General features: G+C 40.8%; 1 pseudogene; it reads right to left on the minus strand.

The window, feature by feature from the left end:
• Positions 1 to 14,279, minus strand: part of LOC128779164 (cytosolic beta-glucosidase-like) — a 100,043-nt pseudogene that overhangs the window by 56,436 nt on the left and 29,328 nt on the right.

Here is a 14,279-nt window from a genome sequence, read left to right on the forward strand (position 1 = left end):
ACAATTTACGTTTTAGGTGCCTAGTACTTTCTCAATCAATTTAAAGACAATAGAAAATCAACAAGTTTTAAAACAGGATTTTGTTTCCTTACCCTATCCTCTTTCTCCTGTCCCTCAGAAACTCCAATCTTCTGTTTTCTACTCTTACCTTCAGTTACTTTCCGGTCTTTAGTTGTTTTAATTTTAGGGGTCCACCACTGAAATGTTATCGTTAAAGGTCTAAAGGACCATATACAGTACCATTTCAAAGAGCAATTGAACGATCTTCTATGGTTATCACTAACCATTGCTCCAAGCTGGAGATGAAAAAAGCCAATTCCTCTTTCTCCCTTCTTCCCCAAAACACACAGAACAATTTTTTTTTTGGAAAAGTAATTTGTGATTCCTGCAGCCTCTTAAATCTGCGTGGTAGTTACTAGCCTACTAGTCTCTCCGAGTGAATCTGGGAACCTCAGCAGATTAAGTATGCATAGGCCCATGCACAGGGAGAAGTGAAAGAAGCAGAAAACAAGATACTTCCCTTTCTTACGAGAATGGGAATTCCTACCCAGAGGAAGAATGTTTTCTCTGTAAGAAGACAAAGGGATTATTATGCTTGGATTAAGTTGTAGGAATCCAAATGTACTCTGACAATAAACTCCAGACCTCAATAAGGGATCAAGTTAACATATTTTAGGTTTTAGAAAGAAATCACTTTGTGTTGCTTCCCAGAATTCCTTCTGGCTGATTCCAGTATATTACTAATTAACTTTTAAGAAAAATAGTTTCACCCTGGCTGGTATGGCTCAGTGGACTGAGAGCCAGAGTTCGAACCAAAGGGTCACTGGTTCAATTGCCAGTCAGGGCACATGCCTGGGCTGTGAGCCAGGTCCCCATAGGGGGCGCACTAGAAGCAACCACACATTTATAGTTCTCTGCCTCTGTTTCTCCCTCCCTTCCTCTCTGTCTAAAAATAAAAATAAATAAATTTTTTTGAAAGTTTCAGGACCTTTCAAATAGAATGAGGAGAAAAAGTGTGCCTACCATGTTAAAAAAAAAAGACACTGAAAGTCTCATCTTGCATTGCATTTTGTTGCTATGATATGATTCCTCTATAGGAGGAGAAATTAAACTGATAAAGCAATAGTGTCCCAAGTGGCAGTTAAAAGGGAGGAATTCACTGGTTTAGAAATGTATGTTACCAGTTAAAGATTACTCCACATTTGTTTTCAGACATGAAAAGAATTCCATGAGGGAAAGAAGTTACCAGAATAATAACATTGTCTTGAAACAAATTTTACAAAATCTATAAGAACAAAAGAAAAAGTTCCCAATGGGGCTGCTTGGTTACAGCTTAAATGAAACATACATTGATTGAAGACTCATGCCACTTAAAGTTTATTACACCAATGCTTAATTTTTGTCCTTTAAAAATTCTATCAATTCCTTTCTTGGTAGTTAGGATATTAAAATATGCAAATAAGCATGCTCTAGTTGATCAGTGCTAATCTTTTTGCAATACCTAATGTTCTCTCTCAATAGTCACCACTCCTCCTATTCATGTCACCTTCACCCAGGAGTCACAAAATGCTGAAGACAGTCGCTTTTTACTTGATTAAATTTTAGGAGGTTGAAGCAAGGCCAGAAACCTCACCCTACTCTTTCCTAAATACTTTTCCTCCTCTTTCTTAATTACATGGCTTTCTACTGATTTGCATGAATTTCAGCTTTCAAAATCATTGGTCTTCGCTGAATGCAAATAGGCACATAAGTTTGCACAATTGATCTTTCATCATTCCAAATGGTACCTTTGAACAGTTCCTGAAATGTCTGTCTGAAATACTCCCAGCGCTGAGTGTCGTCAAGAGACGTGGGGTCACCCTGGGGAAACCCATTCTCAGTGATGTAAATTACAGGGTTATTATACGTATCCTGGAACAAGAGAGCAGAAGTTTTATTCCAAACAGATGTAAAAAAAAAAAAATGGCTCATAAAATCAGGTGCATTATCTTCTATCTTCTCTAAGCTACAGCCCCAAACTAGTTTTCATCAAATTGCACTGACCCTATTAACTTAATTTTCCACACACTGATCTTTTATGACTAACAATGGAAAAGCAAAACTGTGCAAATGTGCATGAAAGAGTCAAATGACTCCTCTTCTAATGGGAAGACAGAAATATCTTTCTTCCATCAGCATCTGCTGATTGTCACTGCTCCTTAACCCTTTTGTGCCCTCAGCAGCCACACTCTCCATCCTCCCCCCAGAAGGGGTCCTGAAAACCGCTACCTTGAAATTTTAATTTCACCTACCTGCACACCACCCAGCATAACACAGACTCCAAAAGGACCCAGCTCTTTCAACCTTAATACACCTTTTAATAATTACAGTCCTGACACCAGTCTGAAAATATACCCAAGCTTTTCCTATGGCCATGGCTGACTTTATTTTTTTAAGTATATTTTAATAGTGAGTCCTAACTTTGACCATGGTTTCTGAAGCTTTTGATCAGCTCCTTACTCCTCACCAACTTATATCTTAATCTTCTTTTCCCAGGCCAACAAATGCATATGCTATTGCCTAAAATCACTCTTTTTTTCAGGCTTGTATACACATACGCATAGGCCTGTCTTCCCATCTTCACGTATTTGGGTGTACGTGGACACAAATGTGCATTTACCTTAATGAATTTATGAATTTCAATAATTTATGTATTCCCTATGGTACCACATAGACCCAATCCAAACTCATCCAAGACGGGCCTGGAAAAATTTCAACCTCTGCATCCTGAAGAATACCCAGTTCTCTTGTATCATTCTCCTGGTACTTGATTAGGCGACTGGCATAATATTGCATAGCAGAGAAATCAGCTGTGCCTTTGATCATCCTCTTCTCTTCTTCTGTAAATTCTGGAAGCCTTGACGATGGGTAGCCTTGTTTTTGGCTCATGGAGGCAACCTGGGACTTGACAACTTCTGGATAATCACCATCAATAAATATGGGTTTAGCAAAGAAATCCAAGTGGAGTGCCAAGGCTCTTTTAGCAGCTTCCTAATCAGACACTGAGTTGGGATCAGCTGGTTCCACCCAGCCAGAAAAAAGTGTGAGGGACATCATACTCTTCTGCTGTTTTTGGAATAAGGAGTCATAGCCGTGCCAGGCTCTCTCATGGGCCTTAATCAAATTATGAGCTGCCTGATAGCCTCCAGTTCCTGGGTGAGGCACACCGGGAGGAAACACACCAAAATAGTATGCCAGCAGGGCAAATACATTAGGCTCATTGATGGTGATCCACTGCTTGACTGGTTCCCCAGATGTACTGAAGCAAAAGCGGGCATATTCATCAAAGGATTCAGTGGTTGCCTCTGTCAACTGACCCCCTTGGTCTTCTAAGGCCTGAGGCAAATCAAAGGGGTAGAGTGTCACGATGGGTGTAACCCGATCTGCTAACAAATCGTCCATGATCTTGTTGTGATAGTCAATTCCTAGGAAAAAGAAAATGAAGATATATAAGAAGAAAAGTTACTTTTAGTGTGTTGACAATAACTTTTAAGAGGGAGAAGACCGGGGATAATTTCCTAAATAAAGTTCATTTAAAATAAGGTTTATTACTTCCTATGTATAATCAAAGGCTGAGAGGAAATATAAAAAAATTCCAAGGAAGAATGGCTGATTTGGGAGTGGGAGAGTGATGGGTGATTTGTTTGTGGGAGAAAGGGATACATTTGAGCACATTGCTATCACATAACTTTGTGTTATAGCTACACACTGTGGTCGACTTATTTATTTGTTTGTTTGCAGGATTTGCCTATTAACTGCACCAGAATACAAACCCTATAATAGTAATAAGTTTGTCTATCTATTTTACCTAAGGATTTTCCAAATCCTGGCACAGTACCAGAAATTTAGTAGATACTCAATAAACATTTGTTGAGTGAATGAACAAATCTCAACGGTATTGAATATAAGGTAAAAGAAAGGAACCAGGTAACTGCCTTAGTGCTTCTCCAGAACCATCAGTCTCAAAAGTCTAGGGGAAAAGATGCTCTGAGCAACAATAAGAGCTCGGCACGTGTCCCAGGATGTGGGATACAGGGCACTTAGGTTGGGGAGTCTGCTCTAAGATTCTGACATTGTCCCTGGGAATACAGGCCACCCCTGGCTCTGGCTCCCTGCTGATTGTCCAGCAATGTATGTGGGAGAGAGAGAGCCCAGGATCATAGCAGAGTTCAGAAGAACGTTAAGTTAGAGATGCTCTGCCTCAGGAACCTATGCCTAGAAGATGTTAGGTCCAAACTAATGACAACTCAGCTTGGAAGAGACTTTCTGAGGAGAGGCTGATGTTAGTACTTTGTGTGATCTTATTTTTTTATTGCTTTGGGAGAGAAAAGGAGAAAGAAATATCAACTTGTTGTCCCACTTATTTATGGATTTATTGGTTGATTCTTGCACGTGCCCTGACAGGGATTGAACCTGCAACCTTGGTGTATTGGGATGACGCTCTAACCAACTGAGCTGCCCAGACAGGACTACTTTGTGTGATTTTAGTCTAAGAGTATGGAGGCAGCCTAAGTGTAAAAGAGATAAGCTGTGCTTTCTTTTGACAGGCTTTTTCCCTTGGATAACAATTATAATTTCATTTGGCATTGTGTTTCTTTCAAAGTTTACATAGAAATAGGATCTCTTTCTCTTTTTTTAACTTACTATCCTCCAATTAAAAAAAAAAAAGATAATCCAGACTTTTTATGTGTCTCCTTAAGTCAATCATTCATTTATTCATTTCTAAACACATGTTTATAGAGAAGCTACTGGATGCTGGACTTCCAAACATATTTATGATAAACACTATCCTCATCCTCAGGGAGCTTAAAATTTAGTAGGGACTCAATAAATTCACAACCCATTACAACAGAGTATTATTAGTAAAGATGAAGTACTGAATGCTATTTAAGCCTATGACAGAGAATACCCATCCCAAACTGAGGGCATTTGAAATTTATTCTGAAAGCAATGTATCATGACCATTTCAAAAGTGAACAGTGATGCCAAGCTACATCAATTCAATGCCAACTCCTTCAATACTCTCTCAGTGGCCTTGGGCAAGTGACTTTATCTTTCTGAATTATCTCTCCCTTTTTGTAAAATGTAAACAATAATAGAAACCCACTTCAATAATTGTTATGAGAGTTTAATGAGTTGAAAAATTGAATCTGCTTAGCACAGTTTTGGGCATAAGATAAGGGCTTAGTATAAGTTAGCTATTATTCTCATAATAATTATTACTGTTATTGTTGTCATTCGTGACATCTAAGCTGATACTCAAAAGATAAATGCAAAGTACCCACACAAGGCAAAGAGAAAGAGTGATCCAGGAGGAGAAAAGGGGAAAGCAAACGTTGAAAGACCAGAGAAGGTGTGGAAGTAAAAAGAAAAAAAAAACAAACCTGACTGTGAACAGAGCTTGCTATGGTAAGGGAAGCAGTCATAATCACTTGTGTTTGGCAGATACTCAAAGGCTGTCAGGGAAGAGGGGAACAGGGGACCTTCACGTATGTACGGACTGGAGGTTGTTGGCACAGGGCAGAAGTGAGGCATCTCAGTTTGGGGGGTATATCTGGCTTTCTCTGGTTGGTCCTGAGTTGAAAGCGGGGGACAGGGGAGCCTACAAACAGAGAAGGCTGGCAGGTGTGGAGCAAGTTCTGACTATCTGGGGTGACTGCTGCACAGGCTCTGGTTCACCTTCCTGGGCTTCTTCTTAGGTGGATCAGAGTTTTACCATCATATGTGGCCTGGCCATTGTTCACTCGCATTTTTATTCCCCTAAAATACTATGGATTTTTCTGGGAACTAACAGTTCAGTATAAGGAGAACATATAGCTCAGCAGAGGAGGAATAAGAAGGGTGAAAGGTAAGCAGGGTAAGCAGAAGCCAAACTATGTGAGGTCATGTGTAATCTGCCTATCTGTCTATAAAAGTGGATATTTTTAACAACGGCTAACTTATCTTGCCAACTGGAACATAATCTGAATCATGTATAACAACTCCATACTTGGAAGACCCACTTGAATGCCGTTACTCACTTGGTAGACAGAATAAGCCCTCCACCCACAAAGATGCCCATGCCCTAACCCATGGAACATGTGGATATGTTACTTTACATAGCAAAAAGGACTTTGTAGACGAGTAAGGTTGAGGGTCTTAAGATGGGATGATTTCTCTAGTTTTTCAGTTGGCCCCAATCTACCCACATGAGTCCTTAGAGGATAAAGTGGATGGCAGAAGAGCGGGTCAGAAAGATGTAACAGCAGAAGACACAGGTGGGATGACAGCCTGAGAAGGGCTCGACCCATTATTGCTGACTTTGAAGATGGAGGATGGGAGCCATGAACCAAGAAATGTAGGTGACCTCTAGTTCTGAAAATGGTCCTCGGCTGACAATCATCCAGGAAATGAAGACTTCAGTCCTGTGACCACAAGAAAGTGAATCCTCACAACAGCCTGAATGAGCCAAGAAACAGGCTCTCCCCTAGATCCTTCAGAAAGCAATGCAGCCCTGCAGTCACCTTGGCCAGACCTGTGTCAGGCTTCTGACCGACAGGACTCTAACGCGTTATGTTTGTGTTGTAAAGAACCAAGTTCATAGTAATCTGTTCCAGCATCAATAGAAAACTAATACAGTCACCAAAATTTATAAAACTTTTCTTTTCTCTCTCAGTGAAAGAGCACCCAACCATCCTATCTCTGGGCCTCCGTAAACCCCCAGTACTCATTTGTAAAATGGGATATTCAAAGATGGTATAATGGAGTCATTTTGGAATTGGTGTGTGTTAAGGTTCACATGGCCAATTCCTTCCACTGGCTTCGCATATTAAACATCAGCTTTTATTTATTGCATTCATACTTAAGCCCAAGAGGTGGGTATTTTTATCCTCAATCGACATAAGAGAAAACGGGATTCAGAGAGAATTAGAACTAGACTTAAAGAGCCAACATTTAAACCCAAGTTGTCTCACTGCAAAGCCTGGGAGTTCCCAGAACGACGCTCCATTTCTCCCATTTACTAATGTTTCAGAACCAGAACTGGAGTAGCTCTACTTACCAGCCTTAGGAATCACACACTTCAGAGCTGACTCATCACCTCAGGTTTTTTTCTTGTTTTCTTTTTGGAGGAATCGATGATTTATCTCCTGTAGGCATCATTAGATATGGCACAACCATTAATGATGGCAATCATTGCAGTTCAAACATGATAATCTTCAGTTGAATTGAAGATAAAAACAATTTAAGTAAATTTTGTCTCACTTATCAGCATGGCAGAGCAACAAAGCATTGCACAATTAATATTTAACATCCCAGGATGAAACATTTCATTTACGGTTTGTATAGTTTATTTGGTGTCATGATGAGACTTTCCCATGATGCAGCGGAGTGAGGTTTTTAAGAGCAGAGCTCCAGAGTCAGATGGTTTGGTCAAAAGATCATGGACAAAATGCAGGGCCTCTCTACAGCCAAGTTTCTTCATCTGTAAAAGAGGAACATTAATACTGCTACCTCGTGAGTGTAGGAAGTATCAGAGAAGAAAAATCTTCAGAGGGTTCTTCAGCTCTATCAGACTGGAACAGTTCTCTGCATACATGTGTATTTTCAAATGATCACCCGTTACCAGTCTAGGGATCCTGAGACTTCAGTTGTCACTTGGACCTTGTTCTGTATCTGCATATTAGTAACGGACTGATTATTTTAAGTACTGAAACTTTCATAGCCTTCTTACATTGTTACTACCATGTTCTTTGTTTTAATTAAAACTATTTCTTTTTATTTGATCTTTGAAAATATGAAGTATATTTGAGTTAAAGGTCTTTTGGATATTAAAAAAAAATTCAGTTTAAACCAAATATAAAGGTGGAATAGGGACCGGTAGCTGGTTGGTATGGGGTGCAGTGAGCATTCTTTGAAATGATCTAGAGGAATCATATGCCCAGGAAGAGAAAATGATTACAGTGGAACTCAATGAATGTGAAGCTGGAAGCCGAGAAAATCCTTGCCTTTCTCAGACTCTGGTCTCCCCCATCCCAGCTTTTCTCGACACACCTACTGCATGCCTTTCTCACAGAACCAGTTTCCTCTGTGCCTCCAATTTGCCACATTCTCAAAACGGTCACCCCATCCGCCAAGGCCAGCCACCAATCAACTCGGCCTCTCGTCTCCTTAATTCCAAACATCCCTGAGAAAAGAGAGCAACAGGGCAAGATGCTCTTTTTCAATGAAGTTACACAAATGAAAAGTCCCAGAGAAGTCTTTCCCTCCTACAGTCAGGTGTGGCCAGGAGTACAGTAGGTTGTGTAGAACAAAGAAATTGGGAAAATTCCATGAGAAAATAGTGTGGCTGGAACTTGCAAAAATGATGTCTCGGTATAGAAACTAACTGAACCAGAATCCTACTGGGCAAACTATAAATGTGTGAGTGTAGAATAAATTGGGATAGAGAGGCTGCCCTGTGTCAAACATATAACTCTCTAAGTCCACCCCTCTCTAGACTCACACCACCAGGTTCTTTCACTGCTCTAGGTCCTCTTGGCATGACACTTGCATTCATTTCCAACTGCTACTGTAACAGATCAGCACAAACTTGGTATGTAAAACATACATGTATGTATTATCTTACATTCCTGAGCATCAGATATCCATTGGTTCTCATGGAGCTAAAAGCAAGATGTCAGCAGGGCTGTGTTACTTCTGGAGGCTTTAAAAGAGAATACATGGAATACAGTAACCAGAGAGGAGGTGGGAGGGGATAATGGGGAGGGGTAAAGGGGAGGGGTTTTCAGGAACATCTATAAAGGACACATGGACAAAACCAAAGGGGGGTAGGATCAAGGGTGGGAAGTGGGGACGGCTGGGGAGTAATGGCTGGGAAAATAGAGTCAACTGTACTTGAGCAACAATTAAAAAAAAGAGAGAGAGGGAATTCACATGCTTGCCTTTTCCAGCCTCAAGAGGCCCCTTCCTCCACCTACAAAGCCAGGACTGTAACATCTCTCCTTTCTGAACTTTGCTTCAGTCTTTGTATCTTCTTTTTCTTTACCTGATCCTCTTGCCTCCCTCTTGTAAGGATTCATGTGATTATATTGGAACCACCCAGGTAATCCAGGATGATTTTCCCATCACAAGATCCTTAACTTAATCATGTCTATAAAGTCCCTGTTACCAGGTGAGATAATATATTCACAGTTTCTATGAATTAGGAGATGGACAAATTTTGGGAGGGGGGGCTGCTACACTGCCCAACGCAAAGTAAGAGATTAATAAGATTTCTGTTGTTAATTTATTTAGTTAACATTCCTGCTAAGTGTGCTCATATTTTAAATCTTGAAGTGGACAAGAAATTCTACACGAGCATTCCTTTTCCTTTCATTTCCAATGCCTGGGTCCCCTACTCATCACCTGAAACTTGAATTTGTGGCAGATACATTTATGAAAATGTATTTGAGCACTTGAGAATACAGAAATATGTGATTTCACTTGCCAGCTCAACCTCTTCTTGTTAAACCTTGAAAACTTGACATTTGAAAGAGAAAGACTATATAATAATTCCATCTTGTAAAATACTTTTCCAATTTAGGAAGATAGGATTTTATAAGTTTCCAAATACCTACCGATCAAGCTTTAACACAGGAAGTCAAACACACACACAACAGGGGTTCCTCGGAAGGAGCAGTGACAAGGGATTACCAATTCTTTACGGGCTCTTTGACGAAATATTTAAACAGAAAAAAAAAAAAAACCCAAATGATGGCCTTTCTGAGTTAAAACGGTTCCAATTGCTTCAACAGATCACTGCACAAGCGTGAGCAACTGCTTATTGAAAGTCGGCCTCCTGGAAGGACCTCCAGCGCCCTCGTGTTCACGGAAAAGTCTGAGATATTAATCAGCTATGATTTTTACAAAAGCTTGGCAAACAGAAAAAGCTCAGGGCTGGGGGTCACGTGATCCCCACGTGAGCTTTGCGTGAATGATTTCCCCACATTGTTCAGGGGGCCCCTGTGACTCCATTCTGCCCACCAGCGCCCCCTGCAGCTCTTCCGCTTCCTGCCCTTGGACTGCTGAGTGGCAGTGTGTTCTGTGCACTTCTGGGCACCTTCAGTTCATTTTAAATAGCTTGGTGTGTTGACACTGGTACATGTTCCCAGTCCTTTATCTGAAAATCTGGGTGGCCAGTGTGTTCCAAATGTTTAGATTTTAGAAAGGAAACACGGTATATTAAGTCTAACACCCCTTGTGGTATCTGAGGCAGTGTCCCGTACTATTCCTGCAGTAAAATATATAAGTATCATTGAGCAGAATAAACCGAAGTGATAAAAATCTTTCACATCAATTTAGGTCAGCGTTTGTTGCCAAATTAGTTGTAAAACTACACTTGCTAAAAAGGGTTCAGCATTCAGAGGCTTTTGGATTTCAGAATTTCAGATAAGGAATTATGGACTTATGTTATGAGCTGGTGGGTTATATTTTTACTCTGTTCTTAATTTTTCTGTTTTTTTACCAACCAAATGTAAGTTGAGTGAAAAGTCAAACTCTTAGAATCATAGGCTGGAACAGTGGACAGAGTCGTGGTGATAGAATCTTTTCCACTTCATTTTGCCAACAGGAAAACTGTCGCGCAAAGAGTACAAGTCATTCGGTAAAGTCGTAAATGGGTCTGGACTAGTAGATTCTAGGTTTTTAACATCAGACAGATGTGGGCTGAATCAGCCCCATCAAAAGCTGTCATCTTAGCAAATTTATGCCCAGACCTCCCCCCGGTGGTGGCCTCTGTTTAGAGAGCCCCGTCACTCATGGGGCTATTGGGGGAATGAAAGCTACAAAAACAAGTACAATATGAGCACTGTGAGTTGCTTGTGGTACACGCTCAATAAAAGGCAACCATTCCTAGACTGAATTTTATGATTGTCATTGACCTAATTGAATTAAATTCAGTAAATGTTTCCTGAATTCCTGCCTGCGAGACACTGGACTGGGTCACAGGGGTGCACAAGGCAGAATTACCTCCCATGATGCCATAGGCAGTTGGAGAGGCTGTCTTACATCCGTGTTGTGGGGACGGAGCACACTTGACAAGCAGACACAATACGTGTTTGTTGAATTGAATTCAACTTCTGTGTTTGCAGGCTAACAGGGAATACAATAACGCTATGGGGGAAGAATGTGGGAAATACCCTAAGACTTTTACAAAGTGCTATGAAAATAGAAAACAGGATCTCTTCTGTCTTGAAATAGGGGAAGATTTTTAAAAAGACGAAACATTTGTGCTAACTTTTAACAGGACGATAGACATTCAGGGGGTATAATTGGGAGTTCAGGAAAGGCCAGTCCAGGCAAAAGGAAGAGAGTAAGAAAATCCGACAGAGGTGGAAAATCACGTGGTATGTTGAATAGGTGGTGGGTTGTGTGCTCAGGGAATTGCATGGGTCCTACGCATGGGGCATTTCAGCTTCTAAGGAGTCAGAGGTGAGTGATACCTTCATGTAACATTCTGGTATATGACGGAGTGTAGCCTGTACACTGAGGCTTGGGGTGACTCGCTGTTTTTTTAAGATTGCTTTGTTTTTAGTAGAGATTATGTAAATGATGTAAGCCAGATGACTTGGGCCAAGCTTTGGGAAAATTGCTGTGGTAGCATTTTGTATAAAGAATTAAAAGACAAAGAAAAACAATGAAAGTACAGTGGACCCTCGGTTCTCGAACTTAATTTATTCCGGAAGGGTGTTTGAGAAGCGATTTGTTGGAAAAAACAGATCAATTGTTTCCCATTAGAAATGATGTGGGTTGAATTAATCTGTTCCAGACCCCCCAAATGATTCCCTGTTTTAACTTTATATACAGTACATGTTTAATGTACTGTTCAATTTATGAATAAACACTTTAAAAACAAAAAGGACATGAAATGTAAATGAAAATTTAACAGAAAGGAAATAAAATGTACAGTCAAAAATGGAAGTTTACATACACACTAAAATGAACCTTCAATGCTGAGAGCTATTGATGACCAAATACAGAGAGGAGGGATAGAAGGATGGAGGGATGCTATTGTTTGGAAGGGGAGCCCCTTCCTTTAAAATGTCAGGGAGCTGTTCTCCAGGGGTTCTTTCTCTCTTCTGTCTCTCTGCTCCACTAGAACTTGCTTCAGGCTCACTGGGCCTCTGCCTCACCAAAAACCTATCCAGTGATGTTTGTTTTTGCCTGCGTTTTAACACTTGCCTGAAGTGAAACACTGCATTGTCATTGAACAAGTTTATTGCACGGTTTGCTACTTCTGTGTCAGGGTGATATTTCTCAATAACACTTTGTACTTCTCCCCATTTCCCAAGCATTTCCTTGATCAGTGAAGCAGGAATACCCTCCCTTCCCTCTTTTTTATCTCTTCAATTGCAAATTGAACAAATTAAGTTTGAGAACCGAGATTCCACTGCATCAGTATGAAAGGGTTGTCAGCTCAAGAGCCGAAGTTTTGTTCGACAACCGAGACATTTTTTTTCCGTGAACCATTCAAGAACTGAATTGTTCGAGATGGGAGACATGTGAGATCCGAGAATTGACTGCAAATAGTCTTATCAAGGGTATATCAAAAAGTCCTTGATGAGAAGGGTAAACACCTAAACTAGGGCAGAGGCAGAGAAGATGGCTAGAAGAGGAGAAGTTAAAGAGACATAAGCAGAATGGATCATATTTGACAACCAAATAGATGGAGAAAGCAAAGAAAAGATTCTCTTAGTTTTCAGACCTTGGGGGTACGGTGGCACCAGAGGGGAGAGAGGGTGGAGATGATGGGCCAGGAAGGTAGAAAATTACGAATTCATTTTAAAACTGAACAGCAAATTAACTTTTGTTCACAATCAATAAAACTGGCCAGTGATGTCAAGAAAGTAGACAATCAACCAACAGCAGTTAGTCATGGGGCTAAGGTCCTTAGCATCAAGCAATGAACCTGCTAGTCTCGTGTTGCTTCCATCAGGTGGAGGCAACACGTGAGTCTAAGAGTCATGGTTCCACGTCACAGGGTAGAGACTCCACCTGACATTAAATAAGCATTACAAGTGCGTGTGTGTATCTAGAACTGGTTATCTTATGTGGTTCTTAATATGTATGAAGTCAGGTCACTCGCTCAGAAAGAACCCCTTAGTACTCATGAAGGCTCTTCAGGCTGGGCGTGTGCTGAGGCAAGCAGGTGCCTTCCCAAGATTCCTGCAAGGGCCTGTCTTGCACTTCTGAGACCCTGAGAGTGCATGAATGACTCAGGTACCTCCCTTGCCTCACCTGGGCCCACCCCTGGGCATAGTGTAAGATCTTTGCCAAGACAAAGTAGCCATAATGGTTCTTTATTAAGAAGCCATTATGCTGTAGTACAGGGCTCACAAAACTTCCCTGTAAAGAACCAGCTGGTGAATATTTTAGGCTCTGTAGCCTATAGGTCTCAGCCCCAGCTAGTCAACTCTGTTACCGCAGTCGGAAAACAGCCATAGACAACATGTAAAGACCGAACATGACTCTGTTGCTACACAACTTCACTGACCAGAGTAGGCGGCAAGCCAAAGGTGGTCCTCAGCTCATCACTGGCCAACCTGGTTGTGTGGAAGGAGGTAGCCAGACCTTAGATTTGACTTCCGGACCCACCATTTGCAAACCATGTGGATTTGGACATGCACCTCTGTAAAATGCAATAATTCTACCTTTTAGAAAATGCATGTGAAATGCCTCATCAGTAACAGTCTTTCAAATTGGGTGTAATCTGTTGACTCACAAGGCATAATACAAATAATAGCTAACACTTATTGAATGATTTTATGATATACCAGCAAGTGTAAAGACTACAAAGATTATTTTATTTAATCTTCCAACAACTCTCTGAAATAGGGACTATTATAGTATCCCTTGTAGAGAAACTGAGGCACCAAGAGATGCTTACATAGATAAGAAGCGATACAGCTGTCACTTAACCCCAAGTAAGTGGACTCCAGATTCCGTGGTGCTAGTCAATTAGCACCATTAATTCAGCTCCTATTGAAATGCTTGGAATCACCTCAAGTTCTCCAGGGCTCCTCATATCTCATCCCAGTGTAACATAACTAAAAATAATTTATACACAACTTTTGAAAATTCACCTGCGGGTTAGCACTCAAACAATACCATACATAAAACATTTATTCCAACCCTCTTCCTGCCCATCTATTCCCTCCCTCCCGACAGAGATCTGCAGTTAAGGGAAAACAGAATACTACTGAGAAAGCTAATGCAAGCCCATT

Source organism: Desmodus rotundus, chromosome 4 (assembly GCF_022682495.2).
Source record: "Desmodus rotundus isolate HL8 chromosome 4, HLdesRot8A.1, whole genome shotgun sequence".
NCBI lineage: Eukaryota > Metazoa > Chordata > Mammalia > Chiroptera > Phyllostomidae > Desmodus > Desmodus rotundus.